This window comes from Sparus aurata, chromosome 17, assembly GCF_900880675.1.
Source record: "Sparus aurata chromosome 17, fSpaAur1.1, whole genome shotgun sequence".
NCBI classification, from domain to species: domain Eukaryota; kingdom Metazoa; phylum Chordata; class Actinopteri; order Spariformes; family Sparidae; genus Sparus; species Sparus aurata.
In genome coordinates this window covers 29,682,253-29,689,075 of record NC_044203.1, presented here as the reverse complement: position 1 = coordinate 29,689,075, position 6,823 = coordinate 29,682,253, and positions in this window count along the sequence as shown.

Genomic DNA, 6,823 nt, shown 5'->3' with positions numbered 1-6,823 from the left:
TGTTTTATTCGGATTATTCAGTCTTTTTTTATTGAATTTTACCTAGTGCAATGCCAGTTGAAATCATGTGGTTTGTCCCTGAGTATCTGTTAATGTTAGGACTTTACAGATCCAGTCTTAAAGGTCATATTGCTAACTTTATGTAGACAACTACAGAGCTTGTAGAAAGTAACAACATGGTAATGGTGAATTAATGGTCCAAGGTGAATTGAGTCTAATCTAAAGATGTAGGCCTCTTCCTCTTAGGGAGATTTATCAGGGTGACAACCATGTAGGGCTGCACGATATTTGGAAAAACTGACATTGCGATTTTTTTAACCCTGCGATATATATTGCGATATGAAAAAATACAGGAATTTTCATCAGATGACCTGAATAGCACGTTATATTATGCTGCATTTCAAAATGATAAGCATTCATATTTCATATGAGCTCATTCATGCGAGCTTGCGCCCTCCCAGAACTTCCATTCCCCAGCTGGCCTACTTTCACTTACGTCCGTCTAATTTTCCTCTGGGTGCGGGTCGGGCGTCGGTAACAATTTATAGCGGGTTGGCTCGGGTGCGAAATGTAATTTGTGCTTCTGTAGGAAAACGGGTCGGATGCAGTTTTAAGTATGGCGTGTACGGGCGGGTTTTCAAAATAAGACCTGTGCAGGACTCTGCTGTGTGGTACCGACGTAAATGGTCAAACAAATTAGTTGTGTTACCTCTCGTTGTGGCAACAGATGCAAGGCACTGTCGACACAGAACACGTGTTTGGTCAATATCATCCTTCTTGTAGCCGAAATAATCCCAGATAACTGACGTTGCTTTTCTTTTTGGCACCAAGTCTTCGTTTTCGCGATTTTCTCTTGTTCGTTGCTCATTTTTCAATGTTGTAACCAGCGACTCGCTCCATGTGCAGGGGTGTGGTCTGCTTCGGCACACTGATTAAGAACTAATGTGATTGGTGGATCGCTCTGCAGAGTCTGCATGCATGCAGCCTGCGATATAGGACGCAATTGAACTCATCTAATTTCAAGGGTAAGGAGAGTCTGCATGCATGCAGACTCGTACATGGCGATGGCGATGCTCAAACAATATAACGTGCAGCCCTACAACCATGTCTTAATCACATACATTTCACACTCTCTGTTTATGTCATGTTGAGTCGTCAAAGCCTCCTGGGACCTTCCTCACTGCCACCCACTGTCTGTTCCTCATCTGTGGGTACACCTCATCCTGCAGCCATCTTAAAAAGGAGGATCGCCAAATTAAAGTGAGTCAGTCTCGCAGCGAGGAATGTTGTCAAGCTGGTTCATGCTGCGAAAGAAAAGGAGTGAAACCGTGGCTCGTTGGTCTTAATCTTCTCTCACTACATAATAAAAATGTTAAGATTACTCGAGAGAGAGAATGAATGTTTTATATCATAAAGTCGTGTACAAACAATATCCTTTTATTCTCCCTCAATAGTTTTCGAAGTGTCTTTAGATGCAGCATATTCTCCCTCAAAAGGAGTTTGTTTGTAGTGTGAAAGGCGTCACACTACAAATGACGATAATCAGTTCAGCACAGGGAAAGTAAAATGAAGTCTATGTAGGAATATTTGTTGTCAAATGTGTAAAATTCAAATATCTGCCAGAGATGAAGCGCGCTCTGCCTTCAATTTGAGTTCTTTTAAGTGGAAAATCTTCCTGGTGCGACTTAACTTTGCTTTGTCTTTTGAGTTTCTGCTGCGTGGATTCTGCACACCTCCTTGTGTCACAAACCACTCCCTGCGGTACAGGGAAGTGATAGTGTTTTTGTCACAGGCTGGTCAAAGTTGACATTCATCCAGTGAAACGTCAAAGACTTTCTGTCAGCACCTCGACAACAGTGAGATGTTTCATGTGAATGCGGCTCAGACATCAATTCCTCCCTCAGTATGACTTTAAATAAATTCAACTTTCCGACTTGATCCAGAACATGCAGCAGGTCATAGTTTCCACTTTACCAGTGAATTTTCTCAGCATCTACTGGCAGAGAATTAAAAACAGCCTTTCATGATCAGTATGTGGTTTTCACTGAAGGCCATTGCAGGCGGTGTGCATGAGTGATGCTCAAATGGAAGGCAGATGTGAAAAAAAACAGAAAGTTAATCATTGTTGCTTTGTATTGTTGTTCTGTTACAGCGGTACAAACCAGCCTATATTTCAGTCAGTGTTGATCTTGGAGACGGCCAGCGGGACAAAAACTGCATGTGGAGCCAGAGGGTGCAGCAATTTCTTCACTTTTATAGTCTGCTGTTAGTGATGAGCACCTGTTTGTGTGTGTTACCTTTTTATAATATGAGGATGTGGGATTCAGGAAAAAAATGACGTGGCTGTGCTTTAGGAAGGAAAGTCCCTTTCAAAATGTTTCTGATAAAGTTACTGATTATCTGCTAAAATTTCAAGTAAGTTAAAAAAAAAAAAAAAAAAGTATCACATTATTAAAGTAATGTAACTGTATATTTATAGGTTATAATACCAAACATGCAAATAAAGACTAGAGAAAAGAAAAATCAATTAGATGAATTCTATTGTTGTATTGCTGTTAAGAATCCCCCTTTTTATACAGAATGTATCTGTAATCTAATTACATGTTGTCGTCTGTCTCCACAAAAAGCCTATGAGATTTTTAAAATTGGATTCTTGAATACTGACAAAAATAATCTCTGCTTCAAACACAAGTTTATGATGGTTCCACATTTTGTTCAGTGAAATATTCTTCACAGATGAACGTCACCTTTGTTCAGCTCAAACGGACACATTTTTTTTATGACTCGACTCTGCAGAGGAAACCACACATCCTTCCCTTGTGGCTCAGATAGACTGCAGAATTACCAGCTCCGAGTCCACAGATCACAGATGACGTCTGACACCTGAGAGCCGATGCTTTGAACTTATAGCTTCATTTGTTTAGACGGGGAGGCACCGGGTGAACGGCTTGTGAAGAGCCAGTAAATTAAGATCAACAGTGTTTACTGGGTTCGTACACATTTTTCAAGGTCAAATTCAAGCACTTTTAAGGGTCATTTTCAAATTTTTCCAGCACCTTAGGGTAGGGTTAGGGTTAGGGGTAAAATAAATATCTGCAGGAATATATACACTCATGTTTATTTTTTTTCCACTTTTTATCACAATTATGTACATTGTATTATGCTGTAAACGTCTAAAATTATGTTTCATGACAGCAAAAAGTTTAAATTAAAGGAGAACACAAAGTTTTATCCAAAAAAAGGGAAGCCACTTGGTGTTCTTCAGGCACACTCGCACCGAGACGAAGAGAGACCTGAGAGCACCCTGTAATTTCCTTTTTTGACATACATTTTTATGTTTCAAAATGCAGTGTTGGGAGTAACGCGTTACAAAAGTAATGCTATTGCTGTAATGCATTACTTTTTGCTGTAACGTAGTAATGTAAGGCATTACAAAAACAAAAACTGGTAATATTTTACTCGGTACAAATCTCAGTAACGTGCGTTATAATGCATTTTAAACCTGAAATGAAGTGGTGTGTTGTTTTTATACAAATTCACCCACAACTTCCTGTTAGTGCTAGAGAACTATTGATTGAGGAGAAGACGACTGCAGCAGCAGACAAGTTGGACTCTGCATTCGCAAGATGGACATGCGCTCATTTTTTTCAGTGAAGAAGGATGTGAAGAACATCGTAGTTACGTGCACTTTGCGTGCAAAAGCAAAAGATCTCTCTACCTCGCGAAATAGTACAAGTAATTTAACGAAACATCTAGAGTGGTGTCACACTAACATTAAACTAGTAACCAAAAGAAAGCAAACTGAGGATGAGAGTGGAGAAAAAACTACACAGCAAAAAATAACTTTCTCCCGTTCTGCGATGCTTCAACCTCGAGAAGTGAGGAGACTGTGGCAGAGTATGTGGTCGAAGATATGCTGCCACTTTCAACAGTGGATTCTCCATCTTTTAGAAAATGTGTGAGCAAGATCCCCGTCCAGGCTAGCAATGACAAGGTAAGCTATCATTGCCTCTACAGGTTAGTGCTGCTGGGCTACTGACTATAATATATCAGCCAATAGAACAGCGACATAACGTCAATCTGTTTCACGTCAGTCCGAATCCAGATAAAACATACAAAAACTTCTGTTAAACACAAAAAAAATTAGCTAAAGGGCTTTACAATGTAGCCCCCCCCCCCCCCCCCCAAAAAAAAAAACACACACACACACACACACACACACACACAACCAGCTGCTTTTGAAAGGTCTGCCTAAACTGATTTTGATTGTTAACATGGAACATTTTGGGATGCATGATCGGTTTCTGCCCCATGGACAGATTTAGGCTACATTGAAAATCAATGTGTGCGTTTCAAAAACTTTAAATACAATGTAGATGCATCATAGGAATCTGTACTGTCCCTGATATATAGAGGATGGTGGGACATGTCCATGCATCATGCATGTTTAATCACTTCTAGAGGACATAAGCTTCCAGAAAATGTATGGTGCAATCAGCTTTCCCTTATATTAATAGAGACCAAGGTGTTGACATACAAAAAGTTTTGACACATATTGATTTTTCAATGTAAATCTTCTCATGGGACTGAAACCGGTACTGCACCCCAAATGTTTCAATTTTAACACTGAAATTCATATTCAGCACGGCCAGCTCTTTCAAAAACGTCTGTGAATTTTGGTGAAAGTAATTTAAAAGTAATGCAATAGTAGTGTAATGCCTTACAATTCAAAGACAGTAATATTATAACGTAATAAAGTTACTGAAATGACAGTAACAAGTAATAAATAATGCTTTACGTGTTCGGAGTAACTTGCCCAACACTGTCAAAATGTGTCACCTATCTGTAAGAAGACTTGGCTTGCCATCTAATTTACTTTATTAGAAGTAACTAAGTAATGAGAAGTGGAGAAAAGTGAACATTCCCTTTTCACACTTAAAGCTCTTACAGACGTCAGTGCCTGGTGTGACGTTACAGAGACAAACAGTCACTTTCTGACTCTGGCACTTTCAGCTCTGGTGTTAACCAGTGTGAGTGATTCATGCGCTGTGCTGCACAGAGCGCTGGTCGCTTATTCATCAAAGTTTATTAATATTGAGTGTGTCATCAGTCCAAATTGCATCAAATTCGACCTTCTCCTCAGCCATCCTTCTATTGCTACCCAGTCCCTCCAGAAAAACGCGATTATGCGATCGCATAATTCAATGCATAATCAGCCAAAGTCCGCATATTTATGCGGGGGCCGCATTATTTCAAATACGCCGCACTTTCGCCGCATAATTTGCCGATTTCCGCGCAAAATATGCGGGGCTTGCATGATTTCATAATCCCCGTATTTTCGTTGCAAAAAAAGTCACATATATCTTAGCAGAAAGTTGAAAAATGTTGCGTTTACTTCACACAAGAGCAGCCATTTTCCCCTGTTGCCACGGGAACGTTATGAAGTGACGTAATTGCACAACGTGAACATCATCAAAAGCTGCAAACCCCGCGATGAAGCCATGTTGAAGCCCGCAAATCAGTCTCATTTGCCAACAAAGAAATCATACTAGTTTCAAAAACCTTACAGTTGTAAATATTAGTAGTATGTTAATTTACGTTACAGTAAGAGATTGCACTTTGTGCATTGGAAGCACTTTTTTTTTAACAGAGGATGACTGTTTAGCTACCTCTGTAAAACAGGAAGCACACATTTTATTTATTTTTTATATTTTATTTATTCATTTTGACAGAATTTGTAGCATATTCCTTTTGTAAAGCTACTTGTTTGACTCATCAATGTTTTGTAAGTTTGAGCCATGTCTTTATTAAGGTCTGAAATAAAACAAGATGAGAATTAAACATTCCCAGCACTTTCTGTGATGTAGTATGCTGCTTATCATAGGAAGTAATAAGACATGACTCTTTACATTAAGGTAGTAGCCTAGTGAGAACAGGGTGTTGGGGGAATCCCTTTTTTCCACCCTCTTTTTCATCAAACCGCAGTTTTTGCAAGTTCCTGCAATTTCATTGCATAAAATTGCATAAATATCCCGCATATTCCATCGCATTTTTTAAGAAAACATGCCGCATAATCAAGGATTTTTGCCCGCAACAATCACAAAACAACTCTGCATTTTTCTGGAAGGACTGGCTACCAGGCTGCATGTGTGACGATACACACACAGGCCACAGATTGCATACACAGACAGTCAGGCGCTAACTTAACGAGGTCACGTAACGTGATTAATGGTGCGTAATTATTCTTTAGCGTGTTATGGTTTAGCTAACGTTAGCGGTTAGCATAAACATAGTGTTAACGTGCAGTGTTGGCCTAAGTTACTCAAAAAGTCTGAACTTACGTTTCATGTGACTGGGGAGCGCAGACTCTCCCACTGCACACATCTGGAAATCTTTTTTGCAGACCTTGCATGATGGCACTCTTTGATTCGGTCCTCGTCTGAACCATTGTTTGTAATTATCATTTTCAAGCCAACGCTCGTATATTATGTCTATGGTTAAAACAACAGGCTCCTGGCATTTGATGTCATCTCATGCTGTTTCTCTTCGAAGGTGGGCGGTGTCACACACAGACTGGCAGGTTGCAGAGAGGAGCAGAGAGGCTCAGCGGAGCCCAGGAGAAAACATCTGCACATACGGTTCTCTTACTGATTTTATTTCTCCTTGCAATAAGCAAACTATCCAATCTGATCCCAATTTTGCGAAACACACAGAGTTATAATGTCAAGGAGTTTCAAGCACTTAAACTAAAATCCCAGCAAATTTCAGACCTTGAAAACACAACATTGAAATTCAAGCACTTTCACGGATTTCAAGCACCGAA